This window comes from Artemia sp. Qi Xiang Cuo, chromosome 12 (genome assembly GCF_049724085.1).
Source record: "Artemia sp. Qi Xiang Cuo chromosome 12, ASM4972408v1, whole genome shotgun sequence".
NCBI lineage: Eukaryota > Metazoa > Arthropoda > Branchiopoda > Anostraca > Artemiidae > Artemia > Artemia sp. Qi Xiang Cuo.
Genome location: NC_142805.1, coordinates 43,861,347 through 43,874,824, shown reverse-complemented (window position 1 = coordinate 43,874,824; position 13,478 = coordinate 43,861,347). Strand labels below are relative to the sequence as shown.

General features: G+C 35.4%; 1 protein-coding gene across 3 annotated transcripts in view; it reads left to right on the top strand.

The window, feature by feature from the left end:
- LOC148946154 (CDK5 and ABL1 enzyme substrate 1) overlaps positions 1–13,478 on the top strand; it is a 129,367-nt gene that overhangs the window by 44,175 nt on the left and 71,714 nt on the right. The gene's annotated exons all lie outside the window — the stretch shown is intronic.

Genomic DNA, 13,478 nt, shown 5'->3' with positions numbered 1-13,478 from the left:
AAACCAGCGATGAAAAATTCTTGGACTTGCAAACACCAACCCAGACATGCAAACAAGTAGAATCAGACAGACAAACAGAGAAAGACAGATACATTAGACATTCAAACGAACAAGGACAAATTCTCGGACATGCAACACCAATCCAGACATGCATACAAATAGAATCAGACACACAAACAGAGAAAGACAGACACTTTGGACATTCAAACCAACAAAGACAAATACTTGGAGTTGCAAACACCAACCCAGACATGCAAACAAAAAGAATCAGACATCTAAACGGAGAAATACAGAAAGTTCAGACATTCAAAACATCAAAGACAAATTCTTGGACATTCAAACAACAATCCAGAAATTCAAACAAATTGAATCAGACACACAAACTGAGACCGACATACACTATAGAAATACAAACCAACAAAAACAAATACTTCCAGTTGCAAACATCAACCCAGATATGCACACAAATAAAACCAGACACAAACACAGAAAGACAGACACTTTAGACATTCAAACCATCAAAACAAATACTTTGACTTGCAAACACTAATCCAGACATGCAAACAAATAGAATCAGGCACATAAACAGAGAAAGACAGACACTAGGTAAATCACGACAAAACATTACTGAAATAATCCAAGTCTTGCATTTCAATGAAAGAAATTCAAAATGAACTTTGTAAAATCAAGATAATGTAATAATCCAAAATGAACTTTGAAAAATCAAGAGAATGTAACTGTGACAAGATAAACCACGACAAACAACTACTGAAATATACCAACTCTTGCATTTCAAGGAAAGAAATCCAAAATGAACTTTGAAAAATCAAGAGAATGTAACTGTGATAAGGTAAAGCACGACAAACACTACTGAAATAATCCAATTATTTCATTTATACGAAAGAAGTCAAAAATTATCATTGAAAAATCAAGAGACTGTAGCTGTGACAAGGTAAAACACGAAAAAACACTACTGAATTTCAGTTTATTTCATCACATTCGAAGACATATAAAAAAAGTTTAAAAAAATATATAATGTTAAAAAAAATAAAATAAAAAAAATGGGGAGGGGGGGGGGGGCAAAAAGTTGGAGGGGAGGGGTCACCTTTCGAGTTTGGGGATGGGGGACCTTTGGGGGGTTGATGTCTCTGCTGGTTAGGGTCGTTGGTACTTATGATCCTTGATGGTTCGTACTCACATACACCTTACTACTTGATTTGCAATGATTTCTAAGGTTTGTTCTGAATTTCATTATTAAAATTCTTTGCTTGCCATCTACATCTCTCTTAGTATCAACTTTTAGTATACTATAACGTTAGACTCTATTTTAAACTGACAACACTGTTCAAACATCCCATGTGTATTATACAGAACACATCGGAGAGGTAGAGATAGGTCAACTCGCAATGTCATTATATCATCATTAACCATTTTCATAGATTTATGTTGTCTCAAATTTATAATAAATAAGGTATGGATTAACATGCTCTTCAGGGTTACCTTAACTGCTAATCACATTAACCCTTTTTCTCCACCTTCATACAATCCAATTCGCAAATACTATCTAGCTCTGTTTTTTTTCTCTATAATTCAATTAATATCGTTTGTATAGTCCAATTCGCAAACCCCTTATCCCTTTTTGCAAATGTCAATCAAACAATTCTAGACATGTTACATTCTTAATCAAACTACTCTCGAGTTAAGGCAATTGCCCCCCCCCCAAAAAAAAAATCAGAAACCAGACCAGTGGGGAATCCCCGCTCATACTGCCAGCTTTTTATTTAATTTTCAACCCATGCTGACTTTCTTTATGGTATATGAAACCAGGCTTGTTGTGATGTCACACTTGCCTTATCAGAAACCCTTACCCTTGAGGGTAGCAGGCACATGCCAAACACCTCTGTGTTGATAAGACCATTTAAACTGTATTAATTAGGGAAAGGATTTGACAAGACAGACCAGTAAAAATAACCTAATTGTTTTTAGAGGACAAATTATGTCATGGGAAGATGTTTTTGAAATCCCTCTTCCACCCAAACTCAAAATTTTCTAAAATTCTACTTTAGAAGCTTTTAAAGTATTTCTATAGTACTAAAAGATAGAGTGTTAAAAACATCAGAATCGACTTCAGAGGACACGTTATATCACGGAAAGAGGTTTTTGAAATCCCTCTTCCCCCAAACTCAAAATTTTCCAAAATTCTACTTCAGAAGCTTTTAAAATATTTCTAAAGTACTAATAGATAGAGTTCTAAAAGCATCAGAATTAAATTCAGAGGACACGTTATATCAGGGAAAGAGGTTTTTAATATCCCCCTTCCCCCAAAACTCAAAATTTTCAAAAATTCTACTTTAGAAGCTTTTTACATATTTCTAAAGCACTAATAGATAGAGTGCTAAAAAAACCAGAATCGACTTCAGAGGACAAATTATGTTATGGGAATATGTTTTTAAAATCCCCCTTCCCCCCAAACTCAAAAATTTTTCAAAATTCTACTTCAGAAACTTTTTTAAATATTTCTAAAGCGCTAAGACATAGAATGCTACAAACAGCAGAATCGACTTTAGAGGACAATTTGTGTCATGGGAAGATCTTTTTGAAATCCCCCTTCTCGACAAACTCAAAATTTTCCAAAATTCTACTTTAGAAACTTTTTAAATAATATTTCAAAAGCACTATTAGATAGAGCACTACAAATATCAGAATCGACTTCAGAGGACAAATTATGTTACGGGAAGATGTTTTTGGAATCCCCTTCCCCCCAAACTCAAAATTTTCAAAAATTCTACTTTAGAAGCTTTTTAAATATTTCTGAAGCACTAATAGATAGAGTGCTAAAAACATCAGAATCGACTTCAGAGGACACGTTATATCACAGGAAGAGGTTTTTAAAATCCCCCTTCCCCCAAAACTCAAAAATTTCCAAAATTTTACTTTAGAAGCTTTTTTAAATATTTCTAAAGCACTAATAGATAGAGCGCTACAAGTTTCAGAATCAACTTCAGAGGACACGTTATATAACGGGAAGAGGGTTTAAAATCCCCTTTCCCCCCTAACTCAAAATTTTCCAAAATTTTTTTTAAAAGCTTTTTAAATATTTCTAAAGCACTAATAGAGTGCTAAAAACATCAGAATCGACTTCAGAGGACACGTTATATCACGGGAAGAGGTTTTTAAAATCCCCCGTCCCCCCAAACTCAAAAATTTACAAAATTCTACTTAATAAGATTTTTATATGTTTCTTAAGCATTAATAGAGAGAGTGATAAAAACAACAGACTATACTTCAGAGGAAGAGTTATTTAACGGAACGATGTTATTAATATCCCCCTTCCCCCAAACTCAAAATTTTCAAAAGTTTTAATTATTAAACTTTTTTAAATATTTCTAAAGCACTAATTGATAGAGTTCTAAAAACATCAGAATTGACTTCAGAGGACAAATTATGTTACGGGAAGATGTTTTTGGAATCCCCCTTCCCCCCAAACTCAAAATTTTCCAAAATTATACTTTAGAAGCTTTTTTAAATATTTCTAAAGCGCTAAGACATAGAACGCTACAAACAGCAGAATCAACTTTAGAGGACAATTTGTGTCATGGGAAGATGTTTTTGAAATCCCCCTTCCCCCAAACTCAAAATTTTCCAAAATTCTACTATAGAAGCTTTTCAAATATTTCTAAAGTACTAAAAGATAGAGTGCTAAAAACATCAGAATCAACCTCAGAGGAGACGTTATGTCACGGGAAGAGGTTTTTAAAATCCCCCTTCCCCCCAAACTAAAAATTTTCCAAAATTCTACTTCAGAAGCTTTTTAAATATTTCTAAAGAACTAATAGATAGAGTGCTAAAAACATCAGAATCGAATTCAGAGGACACGTTATATCACGGGTAGATGTTCTTGAAATCCCCCTTCCCCCCAAACTCAAAATTGTCCTAAATTCTACTTTAGAAGCTTTTTAAATATTTCTAAAGCACTAATAGATAGAGTGCTACAAAAACCAGAATCGACTTCAGAGGACAAATTATGTTATGGGAATATGTTTTTGAAATCCCCCTTCCCCCCAAACTCAAAATTTTCCAAAATGCTACTTAAGAATCTTTTTTAAATTTTTCTAAAGCTCTAAGACATAGAACACTACAAACACCAGAATCGACTTTAGAGGACAATTTGTGTCATGGGAAGAAGTTTTTGAAATCCCCCTTCCCCCCAAACTCAAAAATTTCCAAAGTTCTAGTTTAGAAACTTTTTAAATATTTCAAAAGCACTAATAGATAGATCACTACAAATATCAGAATTGACTTCAGAGGACAAATTATGTAACAGGAAGATGTTTCTTGAATCCCCCGACCACCCTAAAACAAATATTACCAAAATTATTCTTTATAATCTTTTTAAATATTTCAAAATCATAACTTTATATATTCATCAAATATTCATAATAGACTTCGGAGGACACGTGATATCACTGGAAGAGGTTTTTAAAATCCCCCTTCCCACCAAACTAAAAAATTTCCAAAATTTTTATTTTTAATCATTTTTAAATATTTCTAAAGCACTAATAGATAGAGAGCTAAAAATTTCAGAATCGACTTCAGAGGACACGTTATATCACGGGAAGAGGGTTTTAAAAAATCCCCCTTCCCCCTATCTCAAAATTTTCCAAAATTTTATTTTAAAAGCTTTTTAAATATTTCTAAAGCACTAATAGATAGAGTGCTAAAAACATCAGAATCGACTTCAGAGGACAAATTATGTTACGGGAAGATGTTTTTGGAATCCCCTTCCCCCCAAACTCAAAATTTTCCAAAATTCTACTTCAGAAGCTTTTTTAAATATTTCTAAAGCGCTTGGACATAGACCGCTACAAACATCAGAATCTACTTTAGATGACAATTTTTGTCATGGGAAGATGTTTATGAAATCACCCTTCCCCCCAAACTCAAAATTTCCCAAAATTCTACTTTAGAAGCTTTTTAAATATTTGTAAGTTAACATATACTGACGGCTATACTGACATATACTGATTTGTAATATACTGACGGCGTGGACAGCATTATAATTATGATTTAAGGTTATAACCTACGGTTATGACATTATATATCATCTTGTATACATAATTCAGTTTTGCATAAAAAAAGGTTTGTTTTAAATATTGTTTTTATTAAGTACAAAAGCATGTAGATGTAGCACCTTTCAGTCAACATAATTGCTAAACTATTTAGTCTTTCCTAATTTATTGTTCATATGATATAGTTTTTTTTATTGGTTGTAGCCTGGCAAATGATCTCTCTCCAGAAACAATGCTTACTGGAATTTTTAAGAGCATTTTAAATTTCGAAAATCAATTATTCATTTTGATGGCAGCGCGGGGCCCTTCCAAACGTGGGGCCCAATTGGGCCAATCTCCCTTTATCTGGCCCTGTAAGCACTTGTTAAACTTTAAAATAAAGAGTAGGTCGAGGAGGTGGTAGCCCCCTCATATCCAGGAAATCTTTTGTTTCTAATGAACTTGCTGATTCTTTTTATGTTTTTTTAAAGAATTTTTGTTTCATTTTAAGAACACTTCGAGAGGTTAGTTTTTTTTACATTTTTTTAGTATTTTCATTGGAACAAATAAAACAAAAATTGTCCCCTCTTAGATTTTGTAAAATATATTTTGCTCCCCCTCCCAACATAATTTTCACGCAGTCATTTGAAAAATACTTTTTTCATTTTTTACTACTACTGCTAATACTACTAACAACTCATCGCTGCACCAAGCCGCCTGATGCCAACACAGCTACGCACGCTTTTCCTCCACTCCAATGTATTCAAAGCCTCCCTTTTTACACCCGCCCACGAAGTTCCCATTTCCTTTCAATCTTTCTTTATGACGTCCTCCCACCCCAGACGAGGACGACCTGCTTTCCGTTTAGCCCTAGACGGTTGGCCGAAAAGAACAATCTTTGGCAATCTGTCATCCTTCATCCGCACAACGTGCCCTAGCCACCTCAACCTTTCTTTCATTATAGCCCTAGAGAGCGGTATTGAACCACATTTTTCGTATAGCCTATTGTTTGACATACGGTCCGTCAGCCGGGTACCCAGAACAATCCTTAAGTAATTTCTCTAGAAAACATCTTGCAAATCTTCATCCGCTTTTCGGAGCGTCCATGCTTCAGAGCCATATTTGACCATATTCCATATTCCAAAATTCTACTTTAGAAGCTTTTTAAATATTTCTAAAGCAATAATAGATAGAGTGCTAAAAAAATCAGAATCGACTTCAGAGTACAATTTATTTCATGGGAAGATGTTTTTTAAATCCCCCTTCCCCCCTAACTCAAAATTTTCCAAAATTTTATTTTAGAGGCTATTAAATATTTCTAAAGCACTAATAGATAGAGTGCTAAAAACATCAGAATCGATTTCAGAGGACACGTTATATCACGGGAAGAGGTTTTTAAAATCCCCCTTCCCCCCTAACTAAAAAATTTTCAAAATTTTACTTTAGAATCTTTTTTAAATATTTCTTAAGCACTAATAGATAGAGCTCTACAAATTTCAGAATTGACTTCAGAGGGCACGTTATATCACGGGAAGAGGTTTTTAAAATCCCCCTACCCCCGAACTCAAAATTTTCCAAAATTCTACTTCAGAAGCTTTTTTAAATATTTCTAAAGCGCTGAGACATAGAACGCTACAAACAGCAGAATCGACTTTAGAGGGCAATTCATGTCATGGGAAGATGTTTTTGAAATCCCCCTTCCCCCCAAACTCAAAATTTTCCAAAATTCTACTTCAGATGCTTTTCTAAATATTTCTAAAGCGCTAAGACATAGAACGCTACAAACATCAGAATCGACTTTAGAAGTCAATTTGTGTCATGGGAAGATGTTTTTAAGATCCCCCTTCCCCCCAAACTCAAAATTTACCAAAATTCTACTTTAGAAGCTTTTTAAATATTTGTAAAGCGCTAAGACATAGAGCGCTACAAACATAAGAATCGACTTTAGAGGAAACTTTATGTCATGGGAAGATGTTTTTGAAATCCCCCTTCCCCCCAAATTCAAAATTTTCCAAAATTGTTACTTTAGAAACTTGTTTAAATATTTCTATAGCGCTAAGACATAGAGCTTTACAAACAGCCGAATCAAATTGAGATGACAAATTGTGTCATTGGATTATGTAGATGACAATTTATGTGATGTGAAGATGTTTTTGAAATCCCCCTTCCCCCCAAACTCAAAATTTTCCAAAATTCTACTGGAGAAGATTTTTAAATATTTCTAAAGCACTAATAGATAGAGCGCTACAAATATCAGAATCGACTTCAGAGGACAAATTATGTTATGGGAAGATGATTTTGAAATCCCCAGTACCTTTCATCCCATTCCCCCTTCATACTCTAAAATCTGGTTGATAATTTTAAATTTGAAAAGCCTTATTTTCCACGGGGGTATTTTGATTTGGGGGGCGGGCGATTTTAAAAACCTCGTCCCGTGATATACCGCGTCCTCTGACGTCGATTCTGATGTTTTTAGCACTCTATGTCTTAGCGCTTTAGAAATATTTAAAAAGCTCCTAAAGTAGAATTTTGGAAAATTTTGAGTTTGGGGGAAGGGGATTTCAAAAACATCTTCCCATCACATAATTTATCCTCTAAAGTCGATTCTGATGTTTGTAGCGCTCTATGTCTTAGCGCTTTAGAAATATTTAAAAAAGCTACTAAAGTAAAATTTTGGAAAATTTTGAGTTTGGGGCAAAGGGGGATTTCAAACATCTTCCCATGACATAACTTGTGCTCTTAAGTTGATTCTGATGTTTGTAGCGCTCTGTGTCTTACCTAGACCCCAGCACCATGCCGGCGCATCAACCAAACGCTGCCAACGAGAGGCTCGGTTGACTGCCACTGAAGTGTCACAACGTCGCTGGCGTGCCACTGGAAGAGGCGGCGGTGTTTGGTTGACTTTGAATTAATTTTGCGGCAATTCTTTATTGCTTCAACCGCAAAGTCAAAGCTTTTCTTTTCTCGTGTGGTTTAAGTATTTTGATTTTCCTGATTAGAAATCAAGCTGGGCTTGCACTATTCCCAAATTTTCGGAGAGTTCCTCAAAAATCTATGTACCATCCCAAAAAAAATGTGGGTACCCGAATCCACGAAAATCATCTAATCCTGTTACCACCCCTAGTGATTTATCACTAGTGACTATCCCTCCCAAATATTCTTTCTATACCATAATTCTTCACTACTCTCTTGTACGTTAATTTTCGTCTCTTGTGTTACTTTGCATATAAACCAGACAGATATAATTGCAATATACACGGCTCTACATATGCTGACAAAAGTATCGTCTTTATGAGATTAAGTAATAAAAACAAGTTTTTTTTTAACTGAAAGTAAGGAGCAACATTAAAACTTAAAACAAACAGCAATTATACCGTATATGAAAGGGACTGTCCCCTCCTTCACGCCTTGCTCTTTACGTTACTTTATCGTAAAGAGCTGGGGGTTGAGGAAGGGACAGCCCCTTTCATATACGGAATAATTATTGTTCATTTTAAGTTTTAACGTTGCTCCTTACTTTCAGTTAATAAAACTTGTTTTTATTTAATTTCTGAACGTTTTCCAACTAATACTGGTTTGATTTTGGCTCCCAGTGCATGAAAAATTAAAACACAATTGGCTTATTAGTTTTGGCAGATTTATTCCGGATATGAAGGGTCGCCCCTCATCAATACGTTGCTCTTTACACTAAAGCTGTTAGCACTTTTAAAAAAGCTTCCTGCCCCTTCCGTGGAAATTATTTCCCAAAAAACAAAACGCACAGAAAAAAGCCTCCAGAACATTTCCAAATAAAAAATTTGGCAAAGAGAATGTAAAACAATTAAAAAGAATTTCATATAGTAATTCTGTCAAGCCCCCCCAGTGTAACATTTCCCCCAGAATATTCACTCATCTGAAATTTCCCTCCCAAAGGAAAATTCTTCCCTTAGAAATCCACCCCAAGCACAACTTTCCCCCGGGCTAAGGTGCATCTTTGCACTTCTAAACGTTTTATGGAGAGTCCGTAACTACACGAATTCCATGCTAGTGTTTCAATAAACTCAACAGAAACTTTATGAGCGCATGGACCTATAAAAATAAAAACATCTTCTCATAACATAAATTGTCCTCTAAAAACAATTTGGATTTTTTTTACTGGTCAAGGCTATCTCTTGTCAAATCCTTTCCCTAATTAATACAGTTTAAATGGCTTGGCTTATCAACACACTCTTCAACCCCATGGCATTTGCATGCTATGATAAGCAAAGTTGTGACATCACAAACCGGTTTCCTAAGCAGGTCAGTTATATAGTAAACAAGTTTAAATGGATGAAAAAGGAATGTTAAAGGAACTTTAGAAGCTTTTTAAATATTTCTAAAGCACTAATAGATAGAGCGCTACAAATATCATAATCGACTTTAGAGGACAATTTATGTCATGGGAAGATGTTTTTGAAATCCCCCTTCCCCCCAAACTCAAAATTCTACTTTAGAAGCTTTTTAAATATTTGTAAATCGCTAAGACATAGAGCGCTACAAACATAAGAATCGACTTTAGAGACCAAATTATATTATGGGAAGAAGTTTTTGAAATCCCCCGTCCCCCCACACTCAAAATTTTCCAAAATTCTACTTTAGAAGCTTTTCAAATATTTGTGAAGCGCTAAGACATAGAGCGCTACAAACGTAAGAATCAACTGTAGAGACCAAATTATATTATGGGAAGAAGTTTTTGAAATCCCCCTTCGCCCCAAACTCAAAATTTTGTAAAGTTCTATCCTTCTTTTCCATGGGGGGTATTTTCCCCGGGGGGTAAAGTATTTTGAAAGTTTGAAGTCAGAAAATAATTATTTCTAGGTAATAGGGCCAATAAAAAATTACAGAAGAATAGCGAGGTATCTGGAAATGTTGTTAACTAAAAAAAAAAAAGAACATCCTTGTATAAAGTAAATGAAATCTTTCATTTAAGTTTTTTTTTTGAACAAACATCAGTGCCGACTCGAAAGCATTACGGTTTCTACCAAAGTTAAATTTCTGCAACCTGGGACTAAACAAGCAAAATGATTCAATTTTCTACTGTTGAGGCAGTCTTAGAGTTGTATTATAACCATAGCATGTTATTGAGAAGCAGGAATTGTGATAACTGTGGCCAGATTTGCGTAAAATATAGAAATTCGTTTTGTTGCCAGAAGTCTAGGCTTAGACCTATCCGAGGTGGCCGAGAATATTCTCAGGTAAAGTGTAATTTTTCAAAATCGGTCTATGACAAAACATGGATGGCTGGTTCACACCTTTCTCTGCTAAACGATTTCTGTTTTTTGATGATTTGGCTTTAAATACTGCCTCTAAGGGAGAATTTCATGATCAAAAATGTTACTTGTTGTAAAAAAAACGTTTTCGGATTGGAGCCAGTTCTGAACAGAGGTTTGTATGTACGTATGTCACTCAAACTCTGCTCCTTTGGGAGGAGAAGGAGTCATTGTTGAGATAGATGAAGCCAAATTTCGGAAGCGTAAATTTAACCGTGGTCGGATTGTCGCGGATGCTTGGGTGTTTGGTGGAATAGAGCGAGGAACTGGTAATTCATTCATGGCTTCTGTGCCGGATAGAAGTAGTGCCACGTTGTTGGGAATTATCCAAAACCGAATCCTGCCAGGGACAACAATTATCAGTGACTGTTGGAGGGCCTACGATTGCCTGGCTAGCCAGGGCTATTAGCATTTACACGTCAACCACAGCATAAATTTTGTTGACGCTGCAACAGGTGCTCACACAAAATATCGAAAGACACTGGCTTGAAGTTCGAGAAAATATACCAACATATGGCAGAAGAGAAGAACATATGGAAGGATATCTAGCAGAGCACTATTTCAAAAAAAATATTCAATCTCCTCGAGAATGCACCATTTCATGAAACATAGGCTATATCGGAGCTTTATAACCCCAACTAATTTGTTTTTTATGGGTATTATTTACTAGTTAATTTTTAAAACGTTGTAACAGAAAATATGGCAATTTACGATATCTAGCCGCATTTGTTCTTAAAGCAATTCAAATGTTTTTTTCCAAATAGGTTAGTTTAGCAATCTTCATTCTTGAAGCTGCGAGACGTTATTGAAGTGAAAATAGGGAGGGGGAGAGAGGGGGCGGAAGTAAATATTTAACTATAGAATAATCGGTACTTGTGCATTATAAATAACCCACCACCATACACGAAAGAAGTTAAGTTTGGTTACTGCTAATGAAATAAAATAAAATAGGATGAATATACTAGTTTAGAAACAAATTTGGGCTACATATTTGCACATTAGGGGGTGGGGGTAAATTAGAGCATATATTAAATACGTAACCTAACCTATGTACCTTTTTCCCTCTCTAAACCCAAAAAAAACAACAGTTTAAATATTGTAAACGCAATAAGAAATCACGCTTTTTGATCCATTAGTCTAACAAATACCCGTTTGTCTGGTTTCATTGTACAGTCTGTAGCGATGGGTTATTTATAATGCACAAGTACCGAATAATCTATATTCGTTTTGATTATTTTTTTTGGAAACCCCTTAACATTTTGAGTTGGGTAACCACATAAAACATATTCAAATAGCTTAATCCTATAATGTTGAAAAATTTTGCTATTCTTTTTTACATCCGCGATTAAAAATTTGTATAAAATGCTGGAACTTATATAAAAATTTTCTTTCGTGGTTGGAATGTTTTGGTGAATGGGGTTTTTTTAGCTGGGGGCGGGGTTGGGGGGGGACTAAATAGGTTGAGTCACAAGTTCGAACCTTCAAACATACAGGGGTTAGGAGGTACTATTTTTTTTAAACAAAAAAAAACTTTATCGTAAATAGCGAGGCGTTGAAGAAGGGACAGCCCCTTTCATATACGGAATATTTTCTGTTCGTTTTAAGTTTTAATGTCGCTCCTTATTTTCAATTTAAAAAATGTTTTTTTTTATCTAAAGGATGCAAAAGCGGGAGTTTGGGGGGCGGCAGGCCCCCCAACTGTACCTCCTAACCCCTGTCCGTTTTATCGTTCGAACTTGTGACTCAGCCTGTTTAAAGTAAAACGTAGTAACGTTAAAAACGTAGTTTTTTTTAAAATAATTTCTGCACGTTTTGTGTCTTAGCGCTTTACAAATATTTAAAAAAGCTTCTAAAGTAGAATTTTGGAAAATTTTTAGTTTGGGGGGAAGGAGGATTTCAAAAACTTCTTCCAATAACATAATTTGTCCTCTGAAGTCGATTCTGATATTTGTAGCGCTCTATCTATTAGTGCTTTAGAAATATTTAAAAAGCTTCTAAAGTAGAATTTTGGAAAATTTTGAGTTTGGGGGGAAGGGGGATTTTAAAAACTTCTTCACATGAAATAAAATGTCCTCTGAAGTCGATTTTGAAATTGTAGTGCTCTATCTATTAGTGCTTTAGAAATATTTAAAAAGCTTCTAAAGTAGAATTTTGGACAATTTTGAGTTTGGGGGGAAGGGGGATTTCAATAACCTCTTCCCTTGATATAACGTGTCCTCTGAAGCCGATTCTGATTTTTTTAGCACTCTATCTATTAGTGATTTAGAAATATTTAAAAAGCTTCTAAAGTAGAAGCTTGAAAAATTTTGAGTTCGGGGGGAAGGGGGATTTCAAGAACATCTTCCCATTACTTGAATTGTCCTCTAAAGGTGATTCTGATGTTTTTAGCGCTTTATCTATTAGTTCTTTAGAAATAGCTCTGAAGCAGGGGCGCTTCGAAAAGCGGATAAAGATTTGCTAGATGTTTTCCAGAGTAATTGCTTAAGGAATGTTCTGGATACCTAGATGACTGACAGCGTTTCAAACAATAGACTGTAGGATAAAGAGGGTTCAGCACCGCTCTATGACTATAATGAAAGAAAGGTTGAGATGGCTAGAGCACGTTGTGCGGATGATAGATTGCCGAAGATTATTCTTTTCGGCCAACCGTTTAGGGCTAAACAGAAAGCAGGTCGTCCTCGTTTGGGGTGGGAGGACGTCATAAGGGAAGATTTAAGGGAAATGGAAACTTCCTGAGAGGGTGTTAATAGGGAGGCTTTGAATAGATTGGGATGGAGGAGGAGCGTACGTAGATGTGTTGGCCTCAGGCGGCTTGGTGCTGCGGTGAGTTTTTATTAGTAATAGTATTAGTAGAAACAAACGGGACTACGGCTAAAAGAAAGAAAAGATAAAAGTAAAAACGACGCAGATATTTCGCCTGTATGAAACGAGGCCGTAGTCTTGTTTGTTTCTTCATTGTTGAGGTTTTTCTCTTTGTTGTTTTTTGTCATGGCTGGCCAACTCGGCTTTAGATCTTTTAACTGACGGTAGTTTCACCACTGCAGGAATCCGGATCCCATTGCTTTTTCCCTCTCACCTTTGTGCGTGTGCGAATGTAATGTAATAAAGGGTAGGCTACTTCTTATTCTGTGTATGAACCCAG